The sequence below is a fragment of the Perca fluviatilis genome, chromosome 6 (assembly GCF_010015445.1).
Source record: "Perca fluviatilis chromosome 6, GENO_Pfluv_1.0, whole genome shotgun sequence".
In the NCBI taxonomy this organism is placed as follows: Eukaryota; Metazoa; Chordata; class Actinopteri; order Perciformes; family Percidae; genus Perca; species Perca fluviatilis.
Window position 1 is genome coordinate 41,680,586 of NC_053117.1, and position 13,329 is coordinate 41,693,914.

The following is a 13,329-nucleotide window of genomic DNA, read 5'->3' on the forward strand; positions in this document are numbered from 1 at the left end:
TGTGTAGCATTGCTGTGTGTGTTATCAAATATGACATTAGTTTATTATTTTGAGTATTGGCATACGTGAATGTCATGAGGGCAGAAGCGTCTGGACTTTTTTTTTAGATAAATGTAGATATTCTGTCAACTGTATAAGTTATGTTTATTTCTTCAGTTTGACTCCTAATACACATGAGAAGTGTTGTGGACAGGAGATTGGCTTAGCTTTTATTGCTGTGTGTGATATCAATACATATCTGTGAGATTCATGTTCCGTTTATTTGTCTTTAAGGTGTCTTTTGCCTTTTTTAACATTCAAGTGACCTCACTGCAGCACAAATATTCTAATAGCCCAGTTTCTCCTGAAAAAAAAAAGATGTACATAGATTGACTGGACAACAGGGTTGATGTTTTACAAGCGTTTTTAGAAAAATCCTTTAGGGCTCAGAGCGTTTGGATCCTTTACACTTTCTAAGATGTTTTAATACTTTAACTACATTTTCCTGATGATACTTACATACTTTTACTGAAGTAACTTTCACTGCAGAACTTTAACTTGTAACAGAGTATTTTTACAGTGTGGTATTAGTACTTTTACAACAGTAATGTTCATTTTAGTTTCTAGCTTCATTGTAGTTTTTAGTTTCTAGCTTCCATGTGAATTAGATAGCACCATCATACTGGAATCATAACTGGTCTGGCAACCCAGAGGCCAGTGTTTTGTTTCCAGATTTGTGTGCATGGTGACTTATGGGGTCCACCCCCTGAAAATTTTGAGCATTAAATACTTCATTTCCTGCATTCTGGTGAACATTTTTTTTTTTACCTTTTTCTGAATCAATTTATGCTGGAAATATCTTTATGTAAAGGGAAACAGAGATTACAATCCAAATATGAAAACATAATGGAATAATTAGCAGTAATGCTCTCAGGCATTCTCTATTGCTTTCATCTATTTATTCTCCTTTGGATCGATGTTTCTAATTATATCTGAGTCAGCACACATGTAGAGGCATCATTTACTCTTCCCACTTTTGCTTCTTTTGTTGAGGAAGTAACCACCTTAAATGTGCATATTAAAATGATTCACCTGAATGATATATGAATTCCTTTTAATGAATTAATAAACCCCTGGACTGTAATATTTCAGATGTGTTTGAGCAAGATTTCTGCTCATGTTCAAAACTTTGTGCACATTCAAAATATAGTAGCTTATATCTCATCTGTGTTCTCTGAGGTTTGGAGGAGTTTTGATATGGTGAGAAAAGTAAAGTGATAATACAATAGGCTACTACAAGAATAAAGTCACTATATTTCAGAAAATAATCCATCTGCACCATAGTCTGCTGTGCATTTCGTGATTGCTCTGTTCATACGGTAGATCTCAGACCTCCTGACAGACTCAGAGCCCCGTTTGGGACGCTGGTCTCTGAATGAGACAGGTTAGGGAAGTGGCTGTAGGCTACGCTGCTCTACATCGGAAGTGGAAACACAAAACTATGCAGAAATAGGGACACATCTACCAGCATGTCCACAGCAGAGCGCTTGCAGCATCTCCGTGTCTGTGCCGCTGCTCGTCTCTATTTCTACAGAGAGAGTGGACACTAAGCGACGCACAGCTCTGCTTCAGAGCTCCGTGTGTTTGAGTCTGACCCGTAGACTGGAAACGTCGCGTAATGAAAGGTTGACCAGTAAACGTGTGGCTGAGGGGGCGCCCTAGGATGATCATGTTTAATAAACACGTTTTATTTGGGAAGTAGACCTAAGGGCGACACGGCGCCCCCAACACTTTCCATCGCCTAGGTCGCCTATAGCAATCGCCGGCCCTGCTTCTTCCACCGCTGCCTGTGAGGATAGAGACAACTACACAATGTCGCCCTCTGGTGGTAGAGGTTCTGCATGATGAATGACAGAAATGTTGCAGTATAAATGTTATGGAGGGTTTGGTTTTAGGCAGCAGTGCCTCTCAGGATTTTGTTATTTGCAGGTGCTTTATGTGTGTAAACCTTTGCATATACACTGTAAAAAAGGTTTTTCATTTTTTGACAGCAATACATGTGTCAACATCTGGGACTGCTTCGTTAACGCTGGAAATTCCACCGGATGTCCCTTCATTTCTGACAGACAGACATACAGAAAGATGATTGACTGTTTGTTACTTACAGACTTTAACTTGTAACAGAGTATTTTAACATTGTGGTATTAGTACTTTTACTGCAGTAAAGGATCTGAATACTTCTTCCAGCTCTGCTGATTTTAGCAGGAGGGAAATGGAGGTGATGGAGATGGAGATCCACAGATAATGTTTTATGTAAAAAAGACTCACAGCTTCTGATCATGTTTGAATTGCCTTTAACTTTTAGGATAAAGTATTCATATTCTGTCTATGTGTTCATGTTAAATGGATTTACATTAAAAATATGAATCTGATTCAGCTTTTGATGAATGTCTGGCAGTCGAGTGCTTCTTACACACAAAATATTAACCTACCGTAACCCACGTCAAACTGAGGCTACAACAGATAAAAACACAAGCAAAGAGCCAGGCTGTAATGTAACTCTACAGGACAAATGTTCAGCATTAGTTTTCGTCCATTACAGTTTTTTTCGATTGCTAGACGACTCTGGGCACAACTGGAGTCACAGTGCAAAACTCTAACTACAGTCTGCAGAGCAGCAGTTCATGTGGACCAGACTCTAGTTCGTTTCTCATTGCTTGAACACAGTTTACAAAACTCTACACACTTATCCCATGACTTTAACCACAACCTGTACAACACTGTAGATTTACAGCACTTTGTTCAGATGCTAACACACTGCTGTCAGAACTGTTAACCACACATTCAAAACAGAATAGATTTTAGTCTGGTGCCTATCAAACACTGCTTACTGTAATTTTAGCTGAAACATTAAGCAGGTGTCTTGTTTTAGACTAGTTAGTGAACATGTATGGTATTTATACAGAGAAAGCTCAGAAAGCCTTTTTTGTATACAAACTCCAATAAGAATGAAACAATTATACACTGTACCATTTGAGAGAAACAGGAACAAGAGCAAAGATACCAACATGTCCAGGTAAGATGTCTGAGGTTATATACACAGCTATAAAAACACTGTATCTTTACTATAGTAAAACTGTGGGCTTCCTGTTTTTCAGAAAGTAATGGAGGTGAAAGCAATGGAAACACCACATTCATTAGTATTTAGAGATGATGCAGACATCCAATGTGATGAAGAAAACGCTTTGTTACTGTTATGCACCTTTAGTTTTTTTTCCAGTAATTCCTTATATTACTAGAGACAAAATACTTTATTGAAGCAAATTCCTGATTTCCATTCCTACTTATTTACAATACATAAAAAATGGTATATTGTAAAATCTATATCTGTTCTTTAAATAAACTATTGAGTAGTGTGAAGTCACTCAAATTGTTCAAACTGTAAAGATGAACAGTTTGTAATTTCTGTATTGGTGTTTGATGCTAGTGTTTTTACTCTGTGTGGTCTGAGTGACGGTGTGTGTTATCTGATGAGGATTGTTCATAGTGTTCGGCTGCACTGATCCTGTTCTGAGATGTGTGTGAAGAGTTGTGTTGCTTGGAATGAATTTTGCAGGAGATGTGAACTGTTTAGCTCAGGTGACTGTTGGTAATGCAGACTGTAGTTATAGTTTTGCACATGTGGCTTCAGTTGTGACCACTGTCATTAAACAATTTAAAAAAACTGTATACTGCAACATTTCTATCATTCATCTTACATAACTTCTACCACCAGAGGGCGACATTGTGTAGTTGTTTATATCCTCACAGGCAGCGGTGGAAGAAGTATTCAGATTACTGCAGTTAAAGTACTAATACGGTACCACACTGTAATAATACTCTGTTGCAAGTTAAAGTCCTGCAGTGAAAATCATACTTCAGTAAAAGTCTGTAAGTATCATCAGGCAAATGTAGTTAAAGGAATATTTCACCGCTGGAAAGCTGAATATATCTTTAAATTGGGTCACTTATATAGTAGAAATGTGAATTTTTTTTTTTAAATTGGTGCCTTCTAGGCCGAGAAAAGCCAGAAAATGTGTTTTGGTCTTATATGGATGAAAAACACCAAATCCCAGAATGCACCTGCTTCGTTGCTTTGAGTCCACTCCCAAGCCACGCCTACCGCTTAACAGACCGACAGAGGCATTCAACTCAACTCAAGCGTGTTTTATTGTCATTTCAACCATATACACGAAACACATGGTGTTGGTGTTACACATTTAATATAAAAACGACATTATATAAAAACGACATACGAAACAGGCTACATTTAGTACACACACTTTATAGGCTCCGTGAAGTTCAGCTAACACATACTAGCATTAGCGCTTGGTGGGCTGTAAACACCGAGCATAAACACAGCCGTGAATTAGTGTGTAATGTAGAATGGTCGGCATTTAACAGTCACAAACTCCACCAGCAGTTAGCAGTTAAATGGATACAAATCACCACATTTCTGCACCACTCGGTGTTAACACAGCCCACCTCTTTTACCTGGCGACAGAGCATCTCTAGCTCGGAGGGCTAGCAGGCCTGGTAGCTGGACAGTCCGGTACACTATTCAGGCATGTTTCCACAACAAAAACACAGCAGTCTCTGAACTCACGTTGGGAGTTTCGTTGAAGTTGGATGTAGTCCAGTTTGTGGTCTAAATGCACTTGCAAGCAGGATCCGTAAAGTTCAGCTAACGCATACTAGCATTGGTGTAGCTAAACACAGAGTATAAACACAGCCGTGAATTAGCGTGGAATGTCGAATGGTCGGCATTTAACAGTCACAAGCTCCACCAGCAGTTAGCAGTAGCTAGTTGGATTTTATTTCTACACCAGCCCACCTCCACGGGCCGGCGAGAGCAGCCTGGTAGCTGGATAGTCCCGGTTCCGGTACACTGTTGTTCAGGCATGTTTCCACAACAACAAAAACACAGCAGTCTCTGAACTCACGTTGGGATTTTCGTTGAAGGAGGATGTAGTCCAGCTTGTTGTTTAATGAGCAGACACTTGCAAGCAGGATGGCTGGGACAGGTGGACAGCTAGCGTTAGCTTTCCACCTAGCCGATGAGGATGTCCCCTAGCCGGTTAGCGGCATTGAGCGACACCGCTGGTCTCCGTGCAGGCGAAGCTCACGTAGTGTGCCGAGTATTGCGTCTGTAATAATGTTTCCTCCATATTCTCCGATCTGTACCGATGTATCCCGGTGGTACACACGTCCGGTAGTTTGAATGCAGATAATTGTTGTAAAAGTTTTCTGCTGAAAACCGAAAGCCTGTTTAGCGAAGATTCAAGATGGCTGACAGTCGTTTTCATTCGGAATACCTCGGCCAGACTCGGCAGTCCAACCCCCTGTGGGCGTGTTGAAAACATACGGAAGTAGATCCTACTACTGGCTGTAGTCCTTGCCACTTGCCCAAAAATCTTCCGATGACGCAAAAATCGTCATTTTACGTCATCGGAAGATTTTTTCCAGGCCCCAAATGCAGAAATCTCTCGTCTCAGGGGGACATGAGGGGGGCACGGTCATTCAGAAATACTATCGGGTTTCTACTGATACAAAGCTGAATGCTAAATCGGTGAAGTATCCCTTTAAAGTATTAAAACATTTTAGAAAGTGTAAAGGATCCAAACAGTTGTGTGTTTAATGGTCTCATCATCTCAGCTGCACTTGTAGCTGTTATACTGTTGGCTAATTTCATTCATAATAAAAAAACAGATTTGATAAACTACATGTGTTTTGTGTGCAGGAATGTAGCGGAGTATAAGTGGAACATTAAAACATTATATATTTTATATATATATATATATAAATATATATATAGTTCATGGTTCATGTTTCCAATGACCCCTTACAATGTGAGTATTGAGCTCAAAGCACCACTGTGCCTCAGTGCAGCCTGGCAGAGCTGCCAGCAGGCTGTAGACTCTTAATATTGTTAGTCGGCTTTGTTTTTGCTTTATTCAGGAAAGTTGGTAGACAGGACCTAGTGGCAGTGTGTGTCCTTGTTTGGTTAGAGTCTGTACGCTCGCCACTCTGGGAAACAAAAAGAACAAACTGAAATGCTTTGTGTGTGTGTGTGTGTGTTATTCAAACTGTAGCTGTATCTTCCAGAGAACAATGGGCAGGTATAAGTCTGACAGTTTTTATTAGTGATGGCTGTTTTGATAAATGTGCTTAAAGTTTATTGCATTCCTAAACTATTCCACGCTGACTAACTGTTTCCTGGGGACTTTACTTCTACCACATTAACCAATGAATCACTCATCGGTGTGAATATTCTACAAATGTATTATTATTCCTGCGTACCACTTTTATCAAACATTAACTCCTTCCTCATTTTTCAACATCATCAAAACTTTCAGCATGATTAAGAACGAGCTGCTTCTATACACACACACACACACACACACACACACACACACACACACACACACACACAGACTATCACAGACTATCAGACACACAGACACACACACACACACACACACACACAGACTATCACAGACTATCAGACACACAGACACACACACACACACACATTATACACTTTATGACATCGTGAGGACCAGTGATAGGCAGCAGCCTGATGGGATCCACCCTTTCTAAAGGGTCTAGAGACATGTTATTTATTATTTATTTATATAGACAATTATTATAATTGTATGTGAATACAAAAATGACTTTAAACAAGCATTGTGTTAGATTTACTGAGATTTAACACTCTACAGTAGATTGTTTCAATATCCAAACTTTAAATAAGCTGATTTCACTTTTATGCTTCGTTTTTATTGCTCGTTTACTTAGTATGATTGAACACATAGCAAATTACATCATTTTTAAATTAAATACTGGTTTGTCAATCGATCTCCAATGACAAACACCTGACCTGCTTTACAGAGCTGCTTTTTACTGAGTTGATGATTTAAATACCAGATGTTTTCTTCCTAAATGCATCTGGTGGTAAAAACCCCCTAGACCTAATGTATAAGGGAGACAAGTTAAGCTCATATTTTCACAAAATCTTCAAACAGCCCTTGCATTCATTTCTTTTTTTATTTATCCAGTTACAGACACACACACACACAGAGACACACACACTCAAAAACATGCACACACAGAATTCTCACTCACACATACACACACATACTCACACACCCTCGCACACACTCACTCACACACACATACCCACAAACACACACACTCACACACACACACACACACACACACACACACACACACACACACACACACACACTCACACTCAAACAGATACTCACACTCACAGACATACACATTCTCTCTCTCACACACACACACACACACACAGACACACACATCTTGCAGGATTCAGTCCTGCTGCTGCTGTGAACTCGTAACATTAACTGTATGTTGAGTCTTATTATTTACTGTGAACACTGTACAGCAGCCTAACTAAAAATAAAGACCTTTCCAGGATGTTGTCAAGCTGTGTGCAGTTACAAAGGGTTGAGTTCTGGGCAGCCTTCGAATACAGGAAAGCTGACGCTGAACATTTGTCCTGAAGGGTTAAATTGGTCCAACAGGTCATGGCTTGTGAGTTTATCAGTTACGGTAAAACATGATTACACAGAACTTATGCAGGGCCGAGCAAATAGGAGTTTGAGACAAAGAATAAACAAACACACACACACAAACAAACATACACACACACGCACAAAAACACACATGCAGCCACACACGTACAAACACACACACAAACAAAATACTCACTCACACACATTCACACACACGCACACACACACACTATACTCACACTTACACACACACATATACACTGACAAACATAAGCACACATACACACATATGGACACACACACACAGATACACACACACTCACTCACACACACACACACACACACTCACTCACACACACGCACACACATACACGCACACACACACATACATCCACACACGCACACACACACACATACACGCACAAAAACACACATGCAGCCACACATACAGACACACACGTACAAACACACACAGAAAATACTCACTCACACACATTCACACACACACACAAACACACACGCAAATGCACACACACTATACTCACACTCACACTTACACACACACACACACACATAAGCACACACACATACGCACACACACACACACACACACACAAAAAAAACACACACACAAAATACTCACTCACACACATAAGCACACACACACACATACGCACAAACACAGATACACACTCACACACAAACACACACACTCATTCACACACACACACACACACACACACTATACTCACACTTACACACACACATACACACTGACAAACATAAGCACACATACACACATATGGACACACACACACAGATACACACACAGTCACTCACACACACACAAACACGCAAACGCACACACACACCAACACGGTCTCACGGCAGTTCGTGAAATGGTCACGTTATTTAATCTATTGAAACGTGTTCACTGGGATGTTTTTGTCGTTTGTTTCATGGTGGCCAGGGCTGGACTGGCCATCTGGCATACCGGGCATTTTCCTGGTCGGCAGACGCGCTTTTGGGCCGAATCGCCGATATAAATAGGCCTTTTTTATTTTTTGGCCGGGCCGGCCCATAAAGAACTCACAGAGGCCCATTGGTTAATTTTCTTTATAGGCACTGGCCTGACCCAATCAAATCCAGGAACCCCCTTCCCCACTCCGTGCCGCAAATTTACGAATCCCACTATGGCCACGCCTCCCGGCCCTGAGACACGAGCTGTAATAGTTATGCTGGAAGTTTAGCATTCACGTTAAAATGGACAAACGAACACCTAAGTGCAAAAAAAAGAAAAAGATTAAGAATCTACAGGCAGTTACAAAAGGTTGGGCAGCCCTTAATTACAGGAAAGCTGACGCTGAACATTTGTCCTGAAGGGTTAAATTGGTCCAACGGTTCATGGCTTGTGTGTTTATCTGCTGCAGCCTCACTTTGATGTGAGTTACGGTGAAACATGATTACACAGAACGAATGCAGGGGCCGAGCAAATAAGACTTTGAGACAGAGAATAAACAAAGCTAAAGTACAGTTTCTCTGATTTATTCTTATAAAAAGGAGCATCTCTCTTCATCCTGTCAGTGCTTCTCTGTCTGCGCTTCAACCAGGAGAAGGTAAGCTGTTAGAAAGATGGATTGTTTTCATGTGTTTCACGTACAAGTTTAAATACTCTGCCAACAGTTAAATACAGTTTAACACATTGAGTTTGAGATGTAACTGTGCACACTGGAACTGTAGATCCTTTAGAGATGACTAGATTTACTCTACTTCTCTGAAGTTCAATCAATGTATTGATGTTTTTTCGTATTATTTGTTACTAGTGCAGTGCCCCTGCAAAATCTGCGTGTTTATAATACTAAACCTTCAGAAAACACCTCTAGTACAAAATCAGTTCACTCATTACAACAAATAATGAAGCTGAACTTTTGAACTTTTGTCTTAGTTCACAATGACCTGCACAGGCAGCGGCCATTACCATTTGGGTCACGGCAACGTCAAGACCGTCCAAAACATTGTAGAGGACGGCAGCGCCAACAGCGTCTCCCTGGTGAACGAAGCAAACCAAGAGTTTTCCTTCCGACTCTACAGGCAGTTAGCAGCTGATGCTGACTCTCAGGGAAAGAATATCTTCTTCTCCCCGGCTAGTGTGTCGACCGCCTTGGCTGCGTTGTCCGTGGGAGCGTACGCGGGACTCATACTCCGCTTTTCAGTGGTCTGGGTTTCATCAGCTCCCTCCTGTCACAGACAGATGTGGACCAGGCCTTCCAGAGGTTCCTCCAGAGGGCCAACAACACATCTCAGGAGGACGCCAGCGAAGGGACCTCTGTGTTCGTGGACAACGGCTTCAAGCCCAAGCCGGAGTTCCTGCAGACCCTGAAGCAGTCGTACTTCACAGATGTGTTCAATGTGGACTTCAGCCAAGCCACAGAAAGTGCTGATACCATCAATAAGTACGTGGAGGAGAAAACCAACGGGAAGATTGACAAGCTGGTGGAAAACCTGGATCCAAGCACAGTCCTGTATCTCATTAGCTACATCTACTACAAAGGTAAGAAGGTCCTGTGGGATGAGATCTACTCAGTCTGTAATAATCTAATATTATAATGTAAGATCTGTTTCCATGTTTTGAGGTTAAATTGAATGTATTAAACCATAACTTTTGTTTTATTTCTGCTCATTGTCTAACAGGAAAGTGGGCAACTCCATTTGACCCTAAACTCACCAAGCAGGACGACTTCAACGTGGACGAGAACACCAAGGTTCAGAGTTTCACTCTTAATTCAGAAAAAATGATTTGAGTCCAAAGTAATTAACATGGGCAGAGCCAGACATCGTAAACATTCAGGGTTCAGCCCAAACCTAGAGCGAGGGTCCGATGGGAATTCTTCATTTACGAAACATATATGAAGTATTTAAATTGTCATCGTCCAGGTTTCAGTCGACATGATGAATATGGAGGATCGTTTCTACACCTATCACGACCACGATCTGAACATGACGGTCCTTCAGCTCCCCTTCAACAGCTCCTACTCCATGCTGCTGATGTTGCCTGACGCCATGGCAACGCTGGAGAACGCCATCTCCCCGAACCACATCACCAAATGGTTGAAGGCTATGACGAGACCCAGGTTGGGAGAATCTTAATTTATGCTTCTAATATGTGGAAGGTTTGACACTGAGTAAGGTACCCAGCTTTGTCCTGTCCGATAGAGACTGTCCTCCCCCAAAAAACTGCCCCATAAGTGGTTTGTTCCAGCATCATTCTGACCTATATTTAAGTTTGCAGTGACAGCGCCATTTAGTGGCCGTAGTAGTTCTGATGAGAGCAAAGCAAGAAGTAAGGTTAGGAAGTACACTCACCTAAAGGATTATTAGGAACACCTGTAAGATTTCTAATTAATGCAATTATCTAATCAACCAATCACATGGCAGCAGCTTCAATGCATTTAGGGGGGTGTGGTCCAGGTCTAGACAATCTCCTGAACTCCAAACTGAATGTCAGAATGGGAAAGAAAGGTGATCTAAGCAGCTTTGAGCATGGCATGGTTGTTGGTGCCAGACGGGCTGGTCTGCTCAGTTACTGGGATTTTCACGCACAACCATTTCTAGAGTTTACAAAGAATGGTCTGAAAAAGGAAAAACATCCAGGATGCTGCAGTCCTGGGGGGCCAAAATGCCTTGTTGATGCTTGAGGTCAGAGGAGAATGGGCCGACTGATTCAAGCTGATAGAAGATCAACTTTGACTCAAATAACCATCGTTACAACCGAGGTCTGCAGCAAAGCGTTTGTGAAGCCACAACACGAACAACCTTGAGGGGGATGGGCTACACCAGCAGAAAACCCCACCGGGTACCACTCCTCTCCACTGAAAATAGGAAAATGAGGCTACAATTTGAACAAGCTCACCAAAATTGGACAGTTGAAGACTGTAAAAATGTTGCCTGGTCTGATGAGTTTCGATTTCTGTTGAGACATTCAGATGGTAGAGTCAGAATTTGGTGTAAACAGAATGAGAACATGGATCCATCATGCCTTGTTACCACTGGGCAGGCTGGTGGTGGTGGTGTAATGGTGTGGGGGATATTTTCTTGGCACACTTTAGGCCCCTTAGTACCAAGTGGGCATCGTTTAAATGTCAAAGCCTACCTGTGCATTGTTTCTGACCATGTCCATCCCTTTATGACCACCATGTACCCATCCTCTGATGGCTACTTCCAGCAGGATAATGCACCATGTCACAAAGCTTGAATCATTTCATATTAGTTTCTTGACCATGATAATGAGTTCACCGTACTAAAATGGCCCCCACAGTCACCAGATCTTTGGGATGTGGTGGAACGGGAGCTTCGTGCCCTGGATGTGCATCCCACAAATCTCCATCAACTGCAAGATGCTATCCTCTCAATATGGGCCAACATTTCTAAAGAATGCTTCCAGAACCTTGTTGAATCAATGCCACAAAGAATTAAGGCAGTTCTGAAGGCAAAAGGGGGTCAAACACGGTGTAAGTAGGGTGTTCCTAATAATCCTTTAGGTGAGTGTATGTCCTGCTAAGTAGGCAGGTTAGTGGGGGTGGGGATCAAAGAACCACAGGACTTTCACCCAGATTCATGTCCCGTTTTCGAAAGAAAAGGAAACAGAGTTTAATTTAGTAGTATTAGTCTGTAGTTGTTCTTTGCTTTGTAATTGTGTGGTCATTATTGTGCATCTGCTTTAATCTTTTACTATGTCTTTATGTGTCTTTGAGTATCAAGAAAGGTGCCCATAAATAAAATGTATTGTTTTAACTTCATATCAACTTAATTAAGTCGGGTATTTTTTACCCAGGAGGAAAGGATCCCTACAGAGATAGTTAACTTCATGTTAAAGAGTAAGATCCTTTTAGTTTAACATGAAGTGAGGCTGTTTCATGTTAAACTCAAAGGATCTTACTCTTTAACTAAAAGGTCTATCTGTGTAGGGATCCTTTCCTTAATGTTGTCAGACTTTTTATTTAAGGCCCTAGTAGCCAAATGAAACTCCTGCCCTAGTCAGATTCACTGAATGTTTGTCTCCCCACAATGTTTTAGGAGACTTGATGTATATATTCCAAAGTTCTCCATCAAGTCTTCCTACAACCTGAACGATGTGCTGTCAGAAACGGGAATGACGGACATGTTTGGTGGTCGTGCAAATTTGAGAGGCATTTCAGAGGAGCAAGGATTGGCAGTCTCAGATGTAAGTAAATATGTTTTATGTTATTTCACACATATCTCATTCGTCTGTCGTCTCAATTACTCTGCGTTGCGCCGCAGGTTGTGCACAAAGCTACGCTGGACGTGGACGAGACCGGAGCCCAAGCTTCAGCTGCCACAGGCATCGGCATCGGACGGAGTGCCTTCCCGGCCCCTGCCCCTGTGTGGAAGTTCAATCGTCAATTCATGGTCATCATCGCTGAATGCAACAGAGAGAAATTCCTCTTCTTGGGCAAGATTATCAACCCAACTATCAGATGGATCATCACTTTGTGTTTGTTTGAGCACAGCTGTTGCATCTCATATAAATGACCCAGAAAAACTTTTGTTGTCTCTTGCTTTATTGAGAGTGTAAACAGTTTTTATATAATGATATTTCAAGGTAAAATAATGTAGGGATAAGATATGATCAACTTCCATAAGCATTTTGGTATTCGTTTATAACCGATCAGATTTTAAAAATACAATAGAGCTCAACAGTTTTTAAAGTTGAAGTGAAACAATAAAACTAGAGTGAATGCTGTAT

The 13,329-nt window shown here is 41.3% G+C and overlaps 1 pseudogene; it reads left to right on the forward strand.

Annotated features, from left to right (window-relative positions):
• The first annotated feature begins 9,510 nt into the window (after positions 1–9,510).
• On the forward strand, positions 9,511–13,115 carry LOC120561100 (annotated as a pseudogene).
• Positions 13,116–13,329: the final 214 nt, after the last annotated feature.